The 24,421-nt window shown below is 26.5% G+C and overlaps 1 protein-coding gene and 1 long non-coding RNA gene across 2 annotated transcripts in view; one reads left to right on the top strand and one right to left on the bottom strand.

Moving 5' to 3' along the window:
- The window catches only part of LOC107443691 (uncharacterized), a 74,088-nt gene extending 62,164 nt beyond the window's left edge, over positions 1-11,924 (bottom strand). The window contains exon 1 of the long non-coding RNA XR_001584017.4: positions 11,838-11,924. This is a non-coding gene — a long non-coding RNA (uncharacterized LOC107443691). The remainder of the gene's footprint in view (positions 1-11,837) is intronic.
- The window catches only part of LOC122269370 (uncharacterized), a 107,369-nt gene that overhangs the window by 66,022 nt on the left and 16,926 nt on the right, over positions 1-24,421 (top strand). The window lies entirely within an intron of this gene.

The raw sequence follows: 24,421 nt of genomic DNA, 5'->3' as shown, positions 1-24,421 counted from the left end.
AATCGCAAAACGAGAATGTAGTTCAGAGTGTTTAACATCTACACTGTGTTAAAAAGGTTAATAGCTCAAGATCATGTCAGATAAAAAAAATAAATGAAAAGAAAAAGTTTTAGCAACCTATCTAAGGACCCCAAACTTGATTTTTACTCCATTCTCGGTTTCAATCCTTGGGTGTCGTTTTAGCCTCAGTGAATAAGACTAGGAGGAATTTAGTGACATATCAATCACGCTTATCTTTATCTTTTCAATCCAGCTTTTCTTCATCTAGATATCTCTATTCAAAAAATTTATGTATATATATATATATATATATATATATATATATATATATATATATATATATATATATATATATATATATATATATATATATATATATATATATATATATATATATATATATATATATATATATATATATATATATATATATATATATATATATATATATATATATATATATCTGAAATATGAACCCCAATTCTTCATAGCAGATCATCAGAATGAAAAAGAAAATTTTTTGGTACATTTCTATCGAAAAAAAAAACCCCAATATATTTTTAACTTATTCTCATGTTTTTCATCTGATTTACCCAAAATCTCTTCATTTTATACAGCCTGTATCCTTTTTTTTTGTTGGTTACCTCCCATCGGTAAAGCAAATTGCATGACCACATATGTCTGTATGTTTCTGGAGAATCCGAATCTGCGACAGGAAATCGGGGTTCATATTTAAGATTTCAAAGTTGACCCACGCCCTAGGAAGTCGAAGATCTTTATATATATATATATATATATATATATATATATATATATATATATATATATATATATATTGCTGAATTTCCTGAGATGAATTTGCTTTTTAAAAAGTGAAATTTAGCAAAACTAAGCATTTAAATAATATATAAAAAAGTAAACAACACGTAAAACTTTGATTAAAAATAAACTAATTGATTGAAAAAAACTAGGTCAGTTAAAGTGAAATATTTCTTTATAAATGTTTTGAAAATAAGGCAAATATCTAGCAATATTCAAAATTCTTTACTTTTATACTTAAGAGTTGACGACAGGTGCGTTGAATGACTTTTCAATTTCCCTTTAAAATGAAATTCCTTCTTTGGCTGTCGTTTTTGGAAAACATCAATTACAGAAACCTTTGCAGCTGATATTCAGCAAATTTGGTGACAGTTTTTGATGCACTATAAGAACCTAGCACTCATTCATGAAAATATGCAATTTCGTAGATGAATGAAATTTATATTTTTGCAATATTTTCAATTATCTTTCAAAAAGAGTAAAAATTACTGCATCAAATTTAACATTTCAAAAAGCAATATTTATTATATTTAATTATAAAGAAATTCTAAATGCTATTTTGTTTCCAAATAATTTTCTTAAAGATATTTAATATATTTAAGTAGTAAACACAGTAATTAATAATTTTTATCGAAGTCAAAATAGTTAAAATATTTAAATAGACTTAAATGGATTTAAAAGTCTCCAAAAGTAAATGGCTCCAAATAATTTGCTTAAAGATATTTAATATATTTAAGTAGTAAACACAGTAATTAATAATTTTAATCGAAGTCAAAATAGTTAAAATATTTAAATAGATTTAAATGGCTCCAAAAAGTTCAATAGTTGTAATTCTGAAAAATCTCATGTTTAAATTAGCTTTAAATTTTTACTTCATTCAGTTCAATACTTTAAAAAAATTGAACTTCACAAAAAATAAGTTTAACTTTTAATTGTAACTTTATGCTTGCCATTTGAGGTGCATACATTTATAAATTTTATAGGTACAATTTAATATCCGTTCACTGTAAAACTCACATTTTACGAAACGTAAAAAATATAGTATATTTTTTTCCTCTAAAATTAAATTTTTTTAAAATGAAATAAACTATTTAAACAAAAATATCAATCCCAATTTCTGCTGAGGTAGTGTAAAAAAAATGCACGAAAGATGTAAGCATCGCATTTGAAATTTTGTAAGTGGCATGATGTCGAAATAAGTCAACATTTTGGTACCCTCATTTTTACACCTAATACGTTACTTCTTTAAGTAGAACAAAATTGCTCTCCGAATTTAAAGATGTAACTTGATTCATGAGTAATTGAAAAAAGTAAGCACTATAACTTAACTCTGTTCTGTTAACAAGCAAGACTAAATAAAAACTTCATTTGTTTTCACATTTTTGTATCACTACTAAGCGTCGTTAGAATCTCTGAAACATAGCATATTTAAGAAAACATTTCTTAAAATATTTTAAAATATTGAATAAGAATGTCGGTAATGCTAAGACATTTTCCTCTTACAATGTATTTTTCTGTTTTTCATTCATGCCCTCAAAAAATTGCTGAAATCATCAAAAGTTCTAAGGAATGCAATTCGAGCAGTTTTAAAAGAAAATCTTATTTGTCAAAATAGTATATTTTTTAAGTATGTTTTTAAACTTAAAAAGAAAGAATGAACCGTAAGATTTTTGTCGTAATAATTTATTGTATACGAATTCAAATTGCGCTAAAACTAATGCAAAACATTGCTTTATTTATAAATTTATGAACTTCACAGACTTTTCCTTAAAATCTATCACAATTCTATAACCTATTAGGTATTTCAGGTTTACAAAAAATAAACAATAATTTCCTTTAGTTTTGGAATAAAAATAAAAATAAAAACAGATAACTTAGAGGCATTTCGTTTGAACAGATTAATAATAAAAAAATAGGGACATTTTTTTAAAAGTTTTATTTATATGCGTCAGCTTTTGACTCACTTTTTGTATATATTTTTATTTGTAACTGAATAAAAATTCTTCCGCAGAAATATCATTTTTTATTTGATGTCGTGTTCATTGAGGGATTACTGCTGCGAAAACATTTGTCTAGCAGGCTTTATCTTTAATAAGTTTTTAGATTTTGGACTTAACATTTTTTTTGTTAATTTTCTTTATGACTTTTATTTACTCATATTTTGTTATATTTTTATTATGAAATTATCTTCCAAATAATTTTTTGCTTAAACTATGGATTTAATATTTGATAATATGCTTTTATATAAGTCATACACTATAAAAACTGTGGGGAAATAGCCATCCGAATTCGTTGTTGATTAATTGTGTGAATGATTACTTTATTTTAAGTCAGTACCGAATCAAGCTTTCTTTTTACACTTCAAAGGGTGCAGTTGAATCTTAACATCAATAATTAATAAAGCTTATAGAAATCCGCAGTTCGTTGGAGAAGAAGGTTGTGTTTTGCGGAGCTCGGTAAATTTCGCAAATTATTAGTGCAGATTTAATCTTTCCAACAGAGTTCTTGAAGGTGCGCCATGTTTTAAACATATAATAAATGCTTTTGGACCATTAATAGAAGTTTAAAGACGAATAAGTGAGCGCAATATGGTGGCCAGATCCGTGGTAGCTCAGGAGATAGAGCGTTCTCCTCCCAATGAGGTCACCCGGGTTCTAATCTCAGCAATTGATGGTCGATACGAATTCAGCGTCCGGCTCGCACCGACCACAGTGCAGAAGTAAAATATGCTCAGTGGTAGACAGATCATTGGTTAGAGTATCCTTGACATCAGACTAACTGAGAGAGTTTTGGGGGGCTTTCCTCTCTATGTAACACAAATGTGGGTTGATTCAATTAAAAATTGAGAAGTTGTGAATTGATCCATGAAGAATTTTTCTTAATACTTTATCTAGAAGCTCTCTTGTCTTCTGGATTAGGTTCAAAATCACGAGGCTACGGAGTCGAACATTGATAGTCGTATACTCAGATTTGTGTCGGCCATTGTACACCGGTTATAATATAAAATATAAAGGCCAAGATGGTGGTTTGTTTACACGAAGTGCACTGATGAAATTGGATCGGATTTCATTGGTCATAGCTCATTTAATTCAATCGAAAGTTCAAAATACTGATTTGACAGAATGCCTCTATGTCACTCTAACATTTTGTTATTTATACCGAAGCATTGCTTTAGGGCTTCATTTTGGCGAGTCATTAAAAAGCAACCACTCCATATTGTATATTAAATATATCCATCAATCCAGTTACAGAGCTACACTGAACCAATTCATTATATTAAATAAAGTATTGAATGAAATATATTTTTTCATATATATTATGAATTTTCTGTTTCTGAATAGACTTTTCAAAACTTTGAAATATGAGAAACCAGAAGCATTCTTTTCTTTTAGGCTAAATTCTGAAAATTTTGAAAAATTTCGAGGAAAGCTCAAATGTTTAACTGAATAATTCAATTCCAACAAAGAGAGCGAGAGGGATTGAGACTCGTTGTTAACTAAAATACCCTAAAAGCCTGTAGTTGATGTTTCTAATGCAATTTGCCAATGCAAACAAACCTACTTGGTGAAACCAAGTGAATTTAAGGCAATTGGTGAGTTTCTAGATTCTCAGTGGCACTATCTATGGCCAAGAATGTGACTTCAGTCACACACACTTCACAGCCCGTTTATAGGGAGGACCCATTCATTCATCTACAGATCGTAATTGAACAAGAGAACGATCAACCTCCTGCTCAGTACCCCAAGAAGTCTTGATTTGTTATGGGAACATGGGGAACTTTGTGATCTGACAGATATTACGCACACCAGTCACCATTTACTACACGGGGAGTCTTCGGAGGGCTGGGATTGAACTCATGACCTCTTGAACACGGGCCGAACTCCCTATCAACCAGGCAATCTCGTCCCCATGAAAGTGATCATGCGTTTTGACCTTAGTTTCCTGAGTCTTCAGGAATGAATTGAAGTATCTCAGGAAAGGGTTATTTCTGAGACATAAGAATACTGATTGATTGCCCAGGTATAAAATTTATCACCTTACATGCCATGATGTATGACGTGATTGATACATGGCATGAACAGAAGTTTCAGTAACACCATAATTTTAAGAAAACCACAGTGAATCATTTTAGTTTTAAGCCTATGCGGCCAACGATTGAGAGGTCTTTTGAACTAAAATCTATTGGTATCAAACAAAATGTAACGCAGGTTATTATTTAAAAGTTTGTTCTTATTTATTTGCACAAACTAGCTAAAAAACGATCAGTCAAAGCAAGTAAGGACAACTTAAGACACAAAATTCTTTTTCCTATTTTAAATGAATTGGTGATTCCGGGAATTCCAGTCTGTAAATAAATTATACGTTCTAGAATTGTTCCATTATATGTGTTAAAATCAGCATCCAAAACTCTATTCGAATCAATTATTTATTTCTTGATTTTCTTGGTTGCTGATTCTAAAAAGAAAAGAGAAATTAAGTAATAGGTTTAAGTTAAGATTAGTAATAGGTTAAGTTAAGATTGATTAAATAATAGGTTTTTATTAATATTTATAAGAAATATGGTATGTATTCTTTGGGAGTAATGTGTAACTCATGAAGCCGAAATATTTTTTTCTTTGCTTTAACTATTCGCACTTTAACTAAACTTCAAAACATAAAATAAACAATCATGAAAAGAAGAAAATCAAAACAAATATGCTAAAAATGTTTCGCTAACATTATGAGCAAAGCAAAAATTGTGTACTTCTAAAGGAATTTTTTGATACAGACAATGTTTTAAGTATGCAGATATTTTATAATAACTATATTTCATTTTCGAAACAATTTTTTCATGCACTATTTTCAATTTGATTTAACAGTTTCTGATTTTCAGGCTTTGGGTTACACTAAAAATGAAGACTAATCCTTTTTATTTATATACTAGCAGGAAAAATTTTGCAACATGTCTGGATGTTGAACACGTTTCTAACTCAAATGCTATTTGATTGTACTATTTTTAAATTTAGTTTAAATATATTTACAACTTTACATTTTTGCACGATCATTCATTATTCATACAAACAATCGTAGACTGATATAAATGTTTATATTCGAATTCTTTTAAACTAAATCCATAACTTGAATTTGCATAAGTATGCGTTTTAGGATTTACATGACATTCTCGAAAAATACATTTAGAATATATATGCACATAAGTGTTCAATATATACAATGACTATATTTACTTCCTCTTTCATGTATGAATTCAAAATTTATGCATAGAGATATCCAAGAAAACGAGAAATTGAGATTTTCTTATAAATTCTTATTTTCTATTTTGTCAACAGCATATGAGCTCAATCGGATGATTTATTTTTCTTTTAGCTTAGGTTCTTCATTCCAAACATCAGTGAATTTATACATATGCAGCCAATAAAAATTTCGTTTCTCTATGAAATTCTAAGGTAAAAATAACAAAATGCAATCCGGAAAAGATGTGGTCCAGTTGAACTTTGATATTTTGGAATAGAGAAACTTCGGAAAGGGAAGGGAAAATTTGTCGTTGAAGGGAAAACGGGCTAAGAAGAAAAGCAGGAAATAATCTATTATGATGTTATTTTTTGGAGTATAAAATTATAATAAAAATAGTTTATTAATTTATAATTCGCAATATTTTAAATATGAATCGATGAAAACTACTTTTTTTTGTATAAAATCCTTAACACAATTGTTTTAAAATTATTTTACAGATTCTAGAATTTCATCATCGTTCTCTTACTTCTTACGGCTTTAAGGAAAGCTTAAGTGCCGGTCCCTTTTACTGTAAAATCCATTTTTACCTGAATATGTTACCGACCAAAAAAAATTGATATAACATGATTTTACGGCAATAATCACCCTAAAATCACTGAATCACTGTAAATAAATAAATATTTATACAAAAACTACGGTATATTAATTACATTTTATGGTAATGAAAAAGGATCTTGTGGTAAAAGGGATTTAATGGAGGATACATCCCAAGTTCAGGTACTTTATACCGTAATTTGATCCGGAATTTTTACAGTGTAGCAAAATGCAGGCATTTTTCGATTTATTGCCTTTCGATTTAATGGTTTTTAATAATGATTAATGGCTTTTAATAATGCTTTTTTTTAATAATGCTTTTTTTTAATAATGATTAATGATTAATGGTTTCGATTTAAAGGCTTTTTCGACTTAATGGTTTTTAATACAATACTTCCTTTTTTACAGTATTTAAAGGATAGTTAGACTTAATATTTCTGCTATTTTTTATTTTACAATTTTTGGGACTTAGCAAAATGTGAATTACATGTGAGCGTGGACCACTATTTAAATACATTAGACATTACCGTCGAAATTCAAAGTTTAACTGGTATAAAAAGTATTTATTCTATAAATTTAATTTAATTTTGTAATGAAAAATGAAATATTAACAATAAAAAATTGGATTTCTTTTTACTTAAAAAAATTACTGAATAATTATTTTAACTTTAGCTTTTACATAGAAATTAGCATTCAAATTTATGTTTAATTCCGAAAATACTTATTTTTATATTAGTTAAAATTTGAATTCTGGTTTATAATGCAAAAATTCATTAAACTCACATTTTGATAATATTTTTCAAAAGCCATTTACTTGTTTTTTTCTTAAAATTGAGCTGCTAATATAAAATTAAATATGCTTTCGAATAAACTGATCAGATACGATATAATGTTAGAAACCCAACTATCTTTCTTGTGTTCTAAAATTTCTGAATATTACTGATAACGGAAACATTTTAATTTTTCGATATGTTACCCGCTTTGCCAATGTTAGTAAGACCCCTTTTGTATTCACTAATCCTTTTTCCATTTATGGAATAAAATAGCCACCATACTCCTTGAAAATTAATTTTAGTGGTTTATAAAAATAATTTCTTCCTTTAACTGCGATTTAATATCAGGAAAATGGTTTGAAACTGAAAATGTAAAGGTAAAGCTGTCGATCATATAAATTGAGCTCAAATATATATATTGAAAAGCAAAATTACTTAAGTTTTAATTAATTAAAATTTTTTTTTGCTTATTCAATTTATTTTCCAAGGTAACATTTATTTATTATGACTTTAATTAAATTAAAATTATTCAACTGTTACATTTTTCTTTATTTTTATAATTAAAAAAAGTTATGTGTACTTTTGATAGTTTTATTTTTATATATTTCAAAATTACAATAGAATTTTAAAGAAAAATTTTAATCTGAAATGTAATTTTTTTGCAATTGTTATTACTTTTGTTAAATTTAAATTATTCAACTGTTTTATTTTTTTCCTATTTCTATGATTAAAGAAATAAATATGTTTTTGATAAGTAGGTATTTATATATTTTTCAAAAGCATAATGAAATTTTAAAGAAAAATTAAAATCCATTTTTTTATATAGATCATTACTCTTACTAAATTGCAATTATTGAAAAACTGTATTCTTTTTTCATATTTTTAAGATTAAAAACAAAATTTCCATTTTCGAAAATTTCGTTTTTATATATTTTTTTTCTATATTTTTCCTTATTTTTTTATATATTTTTTAAAGTTATAAGGAAATTTCAAAGATAAAGTTTATACTGAAATTTTAATTTTCTGTAATTATAATTGGATTATTAAATTACAGTTATTCAACTGCTTTATTTTTTTTATTATATTTACACCAGCACTGCGGTCCGTGAGAACCGGCTGCAGAATTCGTATCGACCAGCCATCACTGAGATTCAAACCTGGTTCACCTCATTGGAAGGTGAGAGCTGACTTATGACTCCTGAACCCTAAGTAAAAACATTTAGGGCAATTCCAAGGTTTTCTCCACATGCGAGGCATGAAAGTAATATATTTATTAAAAAAATTTGTAAATTTGTATCAATGCTTGGAAATTTTATTATTAAAATAAAATTCATGAAAATATTTTTATAGTCAAAAAATACCCTGAGTAAAATTAGCTCTTTATAATCCTTCTGCAGTGGAATTACAGCCCCTTTATTCTATTTCGTTTTAGTTAATCCCTCCCCTCATAATTGAGAAAAAAACTAGAGTTTTCTTAAAAATGTGTTAAATATTTTAAATTAATTAGTACTTAATTAAATTTTGAAATCAAACCACATTTTCTTTTATTAAAGTCAAAAATCGTAGTCATCGTAGAGCGCCAGAACTTAATTATAAAATCAATTTTTATGACACAGAAATTTTATTTTGTGGTCGTGTTTTTATTTACGTCTTTTTTATGATAATTAGCATTTATAAATAACTAAAAAGGCTCTGAAAATAGCGAATAGAATCACTTTTATAGTCACACTTACTACTTTGATGGTAGCAAAGCCTGATCTAGCAGTTTCTTTTTCTTGGAGAGCTTATCAAATTATAAAGGAAGAAAGAATTTCTTGTTATCAAACATAAATCATTCGAAATTTTTTTTATTAAAAGTATAACCATGAGAATGTTTTAACAAAATTTCAGCACTGTACGGTCAGATTAATGGTCGCATAAATAATAAGGTGTTCCAGCTAATCTTGAAATGGTCGCAATAATTTTGATGACGGAAGACCGATATTTGACAGCTTTCAGTACAAAAAAACAACAAAAGTGGAGCGATTGATTTGAAATATTCAAACCCTAAAATTATAAGTCAGCAATAAAAGTTCTATAACGACTGACAACTTTCGTATTAATCATTTCAGCCTCTCCAAAATAATCACTACCAAACCTTTTTCCGATTCTGAACTGTCGTCTCAGCTGAATCTATTATATTTAATGCCATCCTCTATATTTTTATACCATTTCTTATTATTTGGAACCATTCCAACACTTACAGAAAATTGCTTACTTTCCTTATCCTTAGCAATGTCGATTCAGTTTTTTTAAATAAATAAATATGTTTTTTATTTAAAATATATAGCACAAGAATTAGAATATAAACAAAATATTGTTTATTGACTTTGTTTTTAGAATTTTTAAAAGTTTATAAACAGCTTTAAAAGTATGTGCATTCATTTTGAAAAAGGATTAAGTGACTGTCTGGCAGATATTTTTTAAAACAGCAATAATTTAGCTAAGTTTGCACGGTTGCAGCATTTATAATGAAAATATTATTATAGTAAAGTCAAGCATTCCCATAACAGCTCATCGTGAGTCAAAGAGGTCATGGAGGTTAATGCTCCAAAATTATATGCCCAACAGCATGATGGAACTACATCGAAAAAAAATCTGGATCAGGTAGCGGTACAGAGTACCATTATTTGGGTGCATCATCAGTAAAATACTATTTACCGTAAAATTCATTTTTGCAGTAACACATTTACACTGTAATGCGGGGATCAAATCCCGTTCTTTTCAATAACACCTAAGAGCCTTAATTACAGCAAAATCATGGTTTCGCAATTACTGGCAATTTCATACACTAGCTATTTTAATATACTAGCTTTTGAATTGACAGTGAAGTTAACCAATTCCGTACCAATTCATGACCAATTCATAACCAATTCAGTACCAATTCATGACGTATTATTTCGATTTGCACAATGCACCAAACTGATAACCCTGTAAACTATAAATTGTGTTTAATAACAATAAAATGATTTTAAAACTGAAACAAAATTAATACACACATTTCAAAATAACCGATAACAATGTAACTATCTACGGCATTTACTGTTTTTGGCTACAGCATGGTGGCAATCCCATAACAGGGGAAGAAAGCTGAAGTAGTAATTTTGACTGCTTAATTGTAGTGCTCAGAACTTATTTTTTCAGTAATTTATAAACGAAAACAAAATTGCTCCCAAGGTTCGAACTGATTTAGAAATGAAATAACAGTTTAAACTGAACACTTTCTAGCTACTATCCACTCCTTCAAAATTTATTACTTCTCAAAAATGGTAAAAACATTTATAGTCCTATTGGTTAACATATGGATTAACTAACATTTACTGGTTTATGTACCCTTTATCGCTGTATCCTTTTGATCTGCATTTGAAGTAAACTTCTAAGCTCATAAATTTCTCTAAAAGGAAACTATAAATCAACATATTGGTTAAACGATATTTAAGAGCTAATTTTCTTAATCTCATATTTCTAATCTAACTAAAAAGAAAATCTATCCTTTGTGGAGTAATAATGTATAAAACAAAACTTAAATTTTGATCCATTTTCATTGATTTTATTGACAAAATTCTGAGATAAATAGCTAAATTATTTCGACAATCTAAACATGTCAATTTCTGCTAAAATATCAAATATAAAAACTTTCCTCAAAATTTATTCGCGAAGTTATTTTTTTTTTCCTCGTAAGATAAAATATCATAATTTCTCAGAAGAATTTTTTGCAAAGAGAAAAATCCTTCAAAGTAATCTTGTCATTTTTCTTGGAAAACTGCCATGGTGTGCATTTTTACCGCTTGTTTCAGTGTTTCATTTTTAAACTTTTACAGCACTTTTTTTCTGACATCAAACTAAGTAAAAGGCTTTTGTTTCCCAGTCCCATTCATTCATTTTTTTGCTCTCATAAAGTAAAAGATTTATAATATTAGTGTCACTTTTGAAAATGAGATAAATTCTCTTTACCTCTTCATCAATTTTTATTATTTTGAGTCAATCTTTTTATGGTTCACGTTCGTTAATAACGATTAAATTTGTTATTAATTTATTATTATATTATTAATAACGAATATAATGTCGAACATGATTAAAAATCAGATCAGATTTGTTTTCATAAGTTTATACTTTAAAAAAATAAAAATATACCCTTCATGTAGATTTTGTTTAATTTAGAAGAACATTCAAACGAGAGCATCAAGTTTTTTGAACTTGAGAAGAAAAGTACAAAAATAAATAAAATTTAGGCATTTAGTGAGTTTCCCAGAAAATACTGATGGTTTGGAAAATCATTTAAAGTAAAACGAACAAGAACTTAGAAAACCAGGTAATTTATAATTACAAAGAGAGTGCTGCGAATTAAGAAAATTCATAAAAGAATGGTTTCATAATTACCATCACTTGCGTTCTCAAATTAATAGATGCCTGAGCAAACATTTTCGTAGAAAATCTCTGACACGCAACATAAAAAAGCATTGCTTTACTGACTTTTCTGTCCAAAGTGCCATCTTTTGACTAACTTTGTAACTAATCTTGAAATTTGATGTTAATGAAACTTGTTTTTTATACGGAACACAGTCAGCCGTACATTTTACTCTGCTTATATATATATATATTTATTATGCTACGAATTCGAACCAGTAAAAGAGTTCTTAATATTTATTTATTTATTATTTTTTTCAAATTTCAAATAATGATTATGAAGTTTATGACTTTCTAACTCCTTAAACATTCAAAAATTAAATAATTTTATCCTGCATCAATGATTTTATCCCTTGTCATTTCTACTTGTATATTTCGTTAAATTAAAAAAATGCCCAGCACTTGCTATAAAATTTAGAATGAACTTTTTAATCAATGCCGACCTGAATCTACAGAATAAAATCTATTTATTCAGATGAATAGGATAACTGTAATTTCATAAGTTTACAAGAAAAGGAAGCTAAAAAAATAGAAATCTAACAATAGAAAACAGTTTTCGTAGAAGTTTTATTTCATTTTTATGAAATTCGCATAAGAGATGCTGAAATTTTTGAGAGCAATGTAAATCATGAAAAGTTCTCTTTAATCAGATATTCTCTCTTCTCTTTAATCGGGACTAATTTAACTGTTTTAGTCTCTGGTTTTCAATAGAGTAATTTTCAAATGACGATATTTTAATAGCGGCTGAAAATGTAATTATATTTAAAAAAATGTATTGAATGATTTAGTCAGTTACAACTTTAAGTTATAATTATTTTGTTAGTGCTTGATTTAGTTAATTTGCGAATAAAAAGTTTGTGATTTAGTAATTAACGTAGTTCTATATTGATTTTATTAGTTAGTTAAATAATATGTGATTTAAATATTTTTTTCTTAATTTAGTTAGTTTTACTTCTATTTTAGTTAAATATATTAAGCAGCTGATGCTTATAAATTAATGCACGGAGAAAAAAATTCTGGTAAAATTATACTATATGATACTATATGTACTATATATAATGACATTTCTGGTGAAAAAAATCCACAATTCTGGTTAATAAAACAAAAATAGGAAGTTTTCAAAATGTTCATATGGTTGTTTTTCCGTCTATATGGTGATGGTTTACTGGAAATTCGGATTTTCAAAATTATGGTGCTTATTACTGCACATTTAGTAAAAAATACATAACTAAAATTTACATTTAACCGACTAAAGAGTTTTTACCATGCCATGCTCAAAGGTATCATGATAAATTTACTAATCTTTATCACATTTACCAAATTTTTAAACTTTCAAGCATGTGATACTTGTTATAAAATACGTTATTTTGTTTAATTTCTATAATGATTCAAATTGCCTTAATTTGTTTTACAAATCATCATTTTATCGTACTTGTAAATGCTATAACATGTAAATATTTATAACAACGTGCAAAGGCTGTCCAAATCATAAACAAGTTCCTCCAAGTAATATTTTGTCTTATAACGATATTTATTAGATTAAATGATTACTAAAATATAGATATTTAAAAATTAGACAGAGTGGTTTCCTCTATTGGGATTCCAGATTAATGCTTCTCTAACAATAATCTAACAAAAGATAATCCAATTAGTGATAAAGAATTCTAAATTTCGTAATATAATTACCACATCAATAATCCGGGAATTATAAACTACGATCAAATTGCACTGGCAATTTATTGATCCAGAGCTACAGTATAATACTCATGTCATTATATAGATCATAGAAAATCTTGAAAATTTTTCTAATTTTTAAATGAACGTAAAATAGTTATTATTTTATTCCAAATTGAATTCTAAATTCCTTTAAATAATTTTTTACATGAAATTTAAATGAAGCAAATAATAATAATTTTTAATTTAATTTCATTTCTCGGGAATGACGATGATCTTATAGCAAATTAATAAAACCTCTTAATCTAAACAAAAATACTCAAGTAAATCACGTATTTTAATCAGGTTATGATGACAAAATTGAAGGAAAAAAGAGAAACGAAAAGTTTAAAAACATGATTTTATTCAGAAATGTAAAATGTAAATGTCCGTTGAGTTACTTTGCTTCCCAAACTTTTCAAAATGGCCACCTAACATCTATGCTACAACACGTATGGAAAATCTTGTCTCTACATTATAAGCTCAAAGTGACAGGTTGTCGGTAATGGCGTCACTCGTCTCTGTCACTCTTACGTATCGTATCCACATATCACCGAAAAGATCTTGTAAGAAGTGTAAACTATTTCTATTTCAATATCCCATTTCTATATCCTAGGATTCGATAGAAAGTGTTGGTAGATCCAATGGAAACGAAAAAGAAGCATTTCTGACGAAATATATAGCTCAAGTATACCTCGGCATCTGAAAAAAGGAAAGAAAACAAGAGAAAAACCTTATATATAGTGAAAGAGTAAATTTATTTTTCGGAAAGTCATTTTAGGAAGAAGATTTCTCGTGGACTGAAAATTCTATTTGATTTTTTTTAAAATCATTCCGTAAACATAATAATCGTTTGTAGCTCATGCACACTGTTAGAATTTTCCTTCTAAAATTATGGTACAGTAACCGACTGCAGTCTGTTCATCCAATTAACTGTAAAATTTATATTAAAAAACATTTTTCAGCATTACGGTTTTAAAACCGTTTACAACTAGTATGGTTAAAAAGCAATGGATACAAAACTATATGATTTTATGACCATTTACAACAAGCTTGGCTTCTAAACCGGAAAATAACTATCCGAACATTGGAGATAGTTTAGCAGTTTTAGGGTGCTGCTATCTTTGCATGAATGAGTGCATCGTATTCTAATATACTCCACGGTCACAAATTGGAGAATGTAGGACAATTAAAACTTTTCATTCGTTGAAAGAAATTGAGGGAGTATTGTGGTGTCAACGCCGGGACTCAAACCCTCGATCTGTCGGTCATGAGGTTGACAGATTAGTCCTCCTTGCTATAATATGTACCGATCTGCAAGGAACTAAGCGGCTTCATTAGTTGAGCTCAGTTGGTGAGATAAAATTGTTGTTGTTGAACCGTATTAGATGAAAGCAGTTAATAAACAGTTTTTTTCACAGTTAGCAGTTTAATTATTATTTTATTTATGGTTATTTGACTGTTTCGTTTGCCTTTCGTAAAATATCAATTAAATAGATCGTTGTTTAACCTTTTTTTCAGAGAAATTTCCAACAGTGTAGGGTTTCATTTTGAATAAGTTTAGTAAGTGGATTTAAACTTAGTAGATGAAAACGTTTCTTAAAAAAGTATGGTTTAATCATTAGGAACATAGAAAAATTTGGAAAGTAGAATTATAAAAATGCAGAATTATTTGGAATGGAGAATCGTTGCGTATTGAATATTGATTGGAGAGAATTAGCTTCGGTATTCATTAATATTCTCGATTGCAAAATTAAATTTAGTAAAAAAAAGTTGAATTTTTATTGTTAGATTGAGCTTATTACAATGTTATAAGATTTTCTAGATACTGATGCAAATATTATTTTCCAAAAAGGTTATCTTCCCACTTTTTTAGAAAGAAAAATTTTTACATGATGTTTTAAAACTGATTCACCGAGTTCGGGAATAGGTCAATGCTGAGTGGGGAACGAATCAATTTAAATACAGAAGAAAAATGTTTTCAAAATAGTTTTTATATTAAATATATCTTCATCTAAATGCTTTATATTTGCAATGGATCAAAGAACAAAAAGTGCTTAAAAATATTGTTTAATAGGATCCTACAGGAATATCTTAGTTATTTAAAAACTTTAACTGCTCTAAAAACACCGTTTAGAGAAAAACGAGTTAAAAACGTAAATGATTTTTCTTTTGTTGATAATCACACAATTCTTCTTTTAAAATATATAAAACATCTTATAATTATAAAAATGTCTCGTTTAGACTTTTACACGCTACTACAAATTAAGTATGAATGATTTTAAAAATGCTGTGGAAAATCATTTTTGACTATCGCCTCATTTATAATGGCGTATTTAAGTATTTGATTATATAGATGAAAATTGGTTTTGGTATTTAAAATATTTTGATTCCATTAAATACAAAAAAGAATAAAAGTACAAAAAGTGAGTGTATTTCTTTTAATTTTTTAAAGAAAAATCCTTTGCACAAAATATTTTGAGTTTTTTCATATATTTGCATAACTCACCAAACAATTTGAATTTTATCTTCTTTTTGCCAGTATTGACTTTAAATATCTAACTATTTAATCATTTCTCTTTATCCATATATGTATATATATATATATATATATATATATATATATATATATATATATATATATATATATATATATATATATATATATATATATATATATATATATATATATATATATATATATATATATATATATATATATATATATATATATATATATATATATATTTGTCGTACAAAATTGTATTCCCTTCCTCTCCATCGTAAAAATTTAAACGCTTTTTTTAAAAATCTAAAGGCTGAAAAGTAATAAAATTTACGACCTTAAAAAACGCTTTCTTTCCTTTCATATCATTATCTATACAGAACTACTTTGTACAGATTACGTAAGGAGAAAGCTACACAATTAACGTGTTCATTGTTAGCCTAACATAAAAACAATTTATGTGATTTTTTAAGTTAAACTTTCTCTTTAGATTAAAATTATACCTATTAATATTAAGGGAGTCTTTAAAAAATGTTTATCTTTATGCATACATCTTTATACATTTAAAAAATGTATCTCTTTCTGACTAAAACTAATGCTTTGTTTGCTACTGAAAAAAATCAGATATGACAGCAACAATGGTTATTGAGTTTGTCTTATTGAGAAGTGGACTGTAATTAGTTAATTGAAGCTAATAGCACCCAAAATGAATCAGCATAACATAAAGAAAACCAAAATACACGGTATTTCAACCATTCATTTGGTAATTTTTTTATTCAGACGGTTACGGTTTACCGGAAATTCTGGTTTTGAAAACTATAATTCGTAATATCACACATCTAGTATAAAATTCGAAACTGAAAAGTAAATTTTACCGAATAACTGTTTCTTATGCCATGCTCTAAGTTATCATAATAAAATTATTAAATTTTACCTAATTTATCGAATTTTATGACACAATCTAAAACCACATTTTATTATTCATTTTAAGAAAATCGTTACCAAAGCTCTACGGTAAAAATTACAGAGCTTTTTGGTGGTCTCTTAGGGTCAGAAACGTGGAAGCTTTTAATATATTCTGATAAATTTGAAATTTTTTTTCCCGATGTAGCTTAAAAAGAGGTTCAAATTTTGTAAGAACCAATGTTTGCATGTCAATCTTTCATCTTTTGGGAATGGCACTGCAATTAATCCTCATAAATACCCAAATCTTAATATATTCAAAACTTAAACGTAATGTAACGCTAAACATTAGGTAATGCAAAAGATTCTTCCAATGACCTTTTATTATGTATGTAACATGTCAGGTATGTAATTTTTAGAAAAGTGTGCAAAAATTAAAATTGTCACTCATTGCTGTGAGATGGGTAAAACTATTGTTAAATATGAAAAAGATAACGTGTTTCTGTCTCCAATACTTAAAAAAAGATAGAAAAAAAATTAGACTGAAAGTTAAAAAAAATCTTTTCGTGTGATATGGAAAGCACTATAATTGAACTACTGAAAGTTTGCCTCAGAATTTTATGTTTTGAAAATCCACTAATTCCATATCTGTATAGGAAAAAATTCCACAGGATGAAAATCCTTGGAAAGTCTTTTTTTCTCTCACAAAACCACATTTCCGAAATCTTTTTTTGGCGATGAAAACTTCTTAAAATTTTTAGTTTCCATTACTAAATTAAAAATACTTGGAAAAGAAAAGTTCCGTTAGCAATCTGAAGACAGATAGCTTTTCTTTTTTTGTGAAGAGCTTTCTTCTTCGATTCGAAACTGAAATAAAAAAAATAAGGTATATAAATAAATACAAATGAAATGTTTGAAAAATATCCCCTACTTTAACTATTTACATTTTTATTCAGACATTCAGTTTTTATGGCAAAGTTAAAAATCCAATTTAATTAAATTAAATTTTTTATTTAGGATGTCCCCTCAAACGTTTATATTTTTTTAAACATTCTTACTTGTATTTGTAATTTAATTTTTTTTGCTATTTTAACTGCATCTCTGAAAATAAATAAAATCATAAATGTAATGCAACTAATTTAAAGTCTCATTAACTCAAAATAAGATAAACGCAAAAAAATATAAAGTTATTTATCATTTTTGTAATGTTTAATTTAACGATCATTAAAAGATTTTTATCTGTAAGAAAGTAAACGCTTACATGTAAAATTAAATTAAGATTTAATTTAAAAATGTTTTTTTTTATATATAGCTTGAATTGGATGTACGTTAAATCATTCAAATGCTTTTTGTGAGGTATTTTTAAGCAAGTTTAAAGAATTGTATTTAGTTGAAGAAATCAGATGTTTTCAATAACCATTTCAAAAAGATATTTATTATTGTGCTTCATAAATTAATTAGTAGATTTTTTGTTGGCTCCTTTGCATAAGTAAAATAATTAAAAAACTCAGCTGCTAATCATACCTTAATCGAAAAATCACTGAGCCATAAATATTAAAAACAAAATGTTTACAAAAATACTAAATCACTGAAAAAAAATTTTTCAGTTGATATTTCAATAGATATCTTCATACAGAACAGATAGGTTTAAATTCAAAAACCATACGAGTTTTTTTAAAGTTTTTTTTAGTTCAAAAGCATTTTTTTTTCAATTTAAAACTGCATACATAAAACTAAGCACACAAATAGATGTTTTTTTAATTTTGTAAGTAGCTCTGCAGGAATAACATAAATCTGCTTTTGGGAAAATAATTTTATTTGGAGTTTATTTTATTTTACATTTTATGAACAATTCGTTAGTTTCATCAATTTATACTAGGCGTATTTAAATATCACATAATGAGATACTCTGTGATTATTATTGTTTTTCAATCTTAATCACTTTTAATCAAAATAAATTTATTATGAGATCTCAGGTATTTCTATAGTGGTATTACTCGTTTTTCTTTCTTTTTTTGGAAGCCAAAACCAAACTTAAGTTTTGACCTCTGTTCTATGTTGAGCTAAGAGTGGTGTTTTCTAGGAATTCTAAAAAGTCTCTAGCCTGATACTGGTTACAGATTTGAAAGAAAACTATTGAATATAATTTCTAATCTCAATAAAAAACAAATAATTGTCATATTTTCTTAATATGACTACTCAAACGCAGACATCAAAATCCATAAAATGGCATTTAAAAACTATTATTATATATAATGTATAGGACATGATAGTAAAATTAAATTATATAATAGTGTTAAGTTAGGTAATTGCTTAAAAACTATTAGCTCTCAATTATAATTTAGTTTGGAAAACCAAATTTTCAGTTTTCTTTGAAGATATTTATTCGTTAAATTCAAGTGATAAATATAGAGTAAAATTTTACCATATTTAAATTAAGGTGTTGCAAAAGCTACTTATAAGATATAAATTAAATTTCGATTGATGTCAAAAATGTGTTATTTACACAAATTTACCCAAGATCCTGTTTAATACTTTAAAAAAATATTACTTCATTGATAATTATTGCTTAGAACTTTCAAATAAATTTTCTTATGATAATGGATAAACTTTGCTTCAGACGGGCTAAACAAGTGTACCAGAATATAAAGAGGCAAATACAATGTTAAAAACTGTAATATGGAGCATGGGAATAGGTTTTGAACTTACATTTATAATAAATATTCCGAACTTTCATCCTAAAGCCTTATTCACTAAAGTATATTTCTCGAAATGAGTTCTAAAGCAACATATTATTTATTGAAAATTAACAAGGAATTTTCGTTCCAAAGTGGTATACAAGTAAAATGAATAAGTAAAAAACATTAATAAATGTTTCGATTTATTTATTTTATTTCACAAGATTTCTTTGGATATCAACACATTTTCTTCAAAAATATTTTGTCACATTGTTTACCAATTTAGAACATTTTTACCATTCTCCTATGGGAAATTTACAGAGATTATTTCTCGTTAGCAGGTGCTAAAAAAAAGACTTCCATTGTTTAAAGTTTACAAGAAGAAACTGTAGCTGGAAATAATAGCAAACAAATTCAGCATTGCCTCTAAAGGGACTGATATCTTTGAAAATTTATAACAAGTTTAAGTTAGAGGTTTTTCCTTTGTTACGTTAAAAAATTATTTAAGAATTGTAAAATAAATTTTATTATTATTATAATATAATAAATTCATTAATAGTATGTATTAGTGGGAAACAGCTCTATTTTTCGTCTATTTTTAAATTTTAATCTTAAGTAATTGTTTAATTGTAAATGTTGGATAAATCTAAAAGCTAATTTTAACATATCCTCATATCTTTTTTAAAAGAAAATATAAATGTAGCCAATTTTACTGTAAAGGTTAGTCGGCCTTAAAAATTGAACATTAAATATCCGTAACTTTTAATGATTCCCAAAAAAAGAAACACATCAAGAAACGTGTAAAATGGTCTATGTACATATTTTCTAACTCAATTTTATTCCATTCTGTAAAATTCAGCTTTAAACAGAAAAGTAAAATTGCAGTTTACAAGGATATGTTGCTGTCTTGAAGTATGGAATTCTAAACTAGTCTACTCGCGCCAAAAAATCAGATGTACTGTCTTGAAAATGTTGAAAATGTTTAGAAAAATAGAATCATTTATTTCCCTTTTATTACTTAAGATATCAGACGTAATATGTATTGTATATATATATATATATATATATATATATATATATATATATATATATATATATATATATATATATATATATATATATATATATATATATATATATATATATATATATATATATATGCGAAACTATATGGATTTTAACCATTTACAACTGGCATGGTTTCAAAACCGTAAAAAAACTTTACTAGACATTGTAGATAGTTAAGCAGCTTTATAGTGCTGTAATCCATGCGTGAATGTGATAATCATGTTAAAATAGTACAGCGTCACAAACTGGAGAGAGCAAGACACTGAGAACTCTTCAGGCTTCAATGGAGGAATTATTGCGATGTCAACGATGGGACTTAAACACCCGTTCTATTGGTCTATTGATTGACAGATTAGCCTTTTCAGTTATAATATGTATCCATCTGCAAGGAACAAAGTGGTTTCATTATGTGGGTCTAGTTGGTGCTATTAAATTCTGGTATTTTAACAATATGAGGTAAAAGCAGTTAATAAACGATTTTTCTCTCGCTTAACAGTTTGAATACTCTCTTATTTATGGTTATTTGACTGTTTTGTATAAATACGGTAAAATAACAACTAAATAATTTGTTATTTAATAATGTTTTCCGAGAAATTTCTAACAATTGACTAAAAGCTAGGTTTTAAAGCTTGGCTCAAAAAATTAAATTTATCTCACAACTAATTCTCCTTCGAATAAAATGGGTAAAAAGTGATTTTCTAAACTTGTTGTGTTTTTTCGAAAACTCATTCAAAATGCATTCCTTTAGTCCTGAAATAAAAGTGTAAGTTTGTTTATTAGTAAAAATAAAATAGTTAAAAGTGCAAGTTAAAAGTTAAAGTTAAAAGTGTTAGTTAGGTGAAAGTTAATTTCTATATTATTAGCCATAAATAATTGATGTGCATGGAGGATTTTCTCTTCACGGCGAATTAATTTCAAAACATTACGGGTAAAAAAAGCAAAATTTCAAATACTGTTTTTTCTTCTTCTCATAGCTTATAAATATTTTGCCTTTTTTGGGTAATTAGTTCAAATCAATTATGGAAGAAACATAGGTCTGAAACCTATATGATCATATAAAGTTTTTTGTTTCATGACCTTGCTTTTAAACCCTACGATTATAACTACTTACATCAAAATTGCCTTTCATTACGGTTATTACTTTGTTATTACCGTATTATAACTCCCTATTTAATAAATTGCCATTTGAAAAAAAGAAATTTTTTCGTGCTGTATTCTTTCCTTGAATGATTCCTGTTAAAACTTTTTTCTGTTGGTGTACTTTATCATTACGTTTCAAGATTAAAAAATTTAAAAAAAAGTATTAGGTTCTTACGTTTAAAAAATCGTTGGTTATTCTACACAATGACGAGGTATGTCTTTAGGAAAGGCTGCCTTAGCTGGCACTGAGCCAAAACTCTTTTATCCATCTCATACTTCATCGAGTAAAGAAAAAAAAAGCACTGCTCTAACCTTTTCTAAGTATCCTGCTGCGATGCTTAGCTTTTAAAAAAAGATAAAATATTTCAGTACCAAAATGGTTAGAATTTACTAATTAGACTGAAGCTTGGGAAAGATAAATTTCCCTGATGACTACTTTGCTTATATTTTTTACTGATATATGTTAAGAGAACATCTTTAGGGCCGACGAGATTTTTTTGATTTTATAGTTGTGAATTTAAAACTCTGCATTTTAAAACTTTAAATAAAGCTATTAATTATGTAAAAACTTTTTTTAATTCTTTTATGTTTAAGTTTTATCTAGTTTTTCCTTAATTTTATAAAATTTTAAAATTTTTAATTTAATTTTTAAAAAAAAGTTTAGATGCTATAATTTAACTGTCTATGAACTAAATTTTATGTACAATTAATTACTTTGCTTATATATTTTACTCATATATGTTAAGAGAACATCTTTAGAGCAGACGAAATTTTTTTGACTTAGTTTATAGCAGATAGTGGCTGAGTTTAAGAATCTCTGCACTTTAAAAATTAAAATAAAATGACTAATTATGTAAAAATTTGCCTTAAATTTTTAATATTTAAGTTATTTTCATTTTTTTCTTCAATTTTATAAGCTCTTAATTTTTTCTTTTTAGTTTGTAAAAAGTTAAGATCCTATGCTTTAATTGTCTATGAACGGAGTTTTATGCACCTTTGACTACTTTGCTTTTATCCTTTACTGATATAAGTTAGAAAATCTTTAGGGTTGACGGGATTTTTTGGATTTTATAGTAACTGAGCCTTAAGGCTCTGCATTATAAAACTTTAATAAAGTGCTTAGTTATGTAAAAAATTTGTTTTTTATTTTTTATAATTAAGTTATTTCTATTTTTTCTTCAATTTTATAAACTCTTAATTTTCTTATATTTAAATTATTTCTATTTTTTCTTCAATTTTATAAACTCTTAATTTTCTTATATTTAAATTATTTCTATTTTTTTCCTTTAAGTTTATAAATTTTTAAATCTCCTTTTTAATTTTTAAAACATGTTCAGATCTTATGACTTAACTGTCAATGAACAAAGTTTTATGTATAATTGGCTAGTTTGCTTATATCTTTTACTGATATATGTTAGAACATATTTAGGGCCGACGAGATTTTTTTGATTTTATAGTAGCTGAGTTTAAGGACTTTGCACCTTGAAAATTCAAATAAAATGATTAATTATGCAAAAAAAAATTTCCTTAATTTTTATATATAAGTTATTTCTAATTTTATTCTTCAATTTAGTAAATTCATAACATTTTTATTTCTAAAAAATGTTTAGATCTTATGACTTAACTGTCTATGAACGAAGTTTTATAGACAATTTTTCTCAATCTGAAAAGAAACATTAAAGGTTTCCTTTTTAAGGGTCCTTTTAAAGGTTTCCTTTACATTAAAGGTTTCCTTTTGATTGTAAAAAGTGTCATGTCCAAGAAGCTTTTCATCTAACGCTTTTTACGGGCATTTGCAGTATTTTTAATACATGTTTAACTATTTTTTTAAGTTTAATTTGTTACAAAGGATTTGCACAGCTGAAATTTGTTAAAATAACAAAAACTTCGAAAAGATAAAATTTTACATTTTAATTTTCAATGCTGTAAATTCCTATACATCAGTTTGAAAACATTCATGTTTATCATTTTTAAACTCGTAATTTTCTTAATAAAGAAAATTACACGAATTAATGAACACTTACATGAATGTAAGTTAGATTTTTTATACAATAAAGATATTTATAATTAGAAATCGATAAAAAGATTTAGTTCAAAATAAAGAAGGAAAATAATTGAAACAATAAAGTAGCATACATTCTTTAAACCATTGTCTGAATGAATAAACCGAGCAGATCATTAGTTTAAATTTGTTTATCAAGCTTCACTCGTAGAATAAATAATTATTAACTAAGCATGCACAGTTGGTCGATTCTAATGAAGTATTAATTATTATTCAACTGTATTATAAATGAGGCATAAGCAATCCAGATTGTTTTAGTGAAATTATGTAAACAATTGAGAATAAGTTTTTAATACGAAATTCAAATTTTCTCATAATGTTTCAAAACATTTAAAAGAAGACGATATAATACTTTAATAAATCAAGATAGATTTTTAATGAATGTGAACCTCTTAACACTTCAGACAAGATTAGATTTTAGGGGAGTATTTAAACGAATTTTTAAGAATTCATATTTTTCATATTTGAAATCTATTTCAAGTAAAAT

Source organism: Parasteatoda tepidariorum, chromosome 11 (genome assembly GCF_982258835.1).
Source record: "Parasteatoda tepidariorum strain Cologne lab strain chromosome 11, Ptep-v5.0, whole genome shotgun sequence".
Classification (NCBI taxonomy): Eukaryota; Metazoa; Arthropoda; class Arachnida; order Araneae; family Theridiidae; genus Parasteatoda; species Parasteatoda tepidariorum.
Note: the sequence above shows the minus strand (reverse complement) of the source record. Positions and strands in the feature narration are given on the sequence as shown.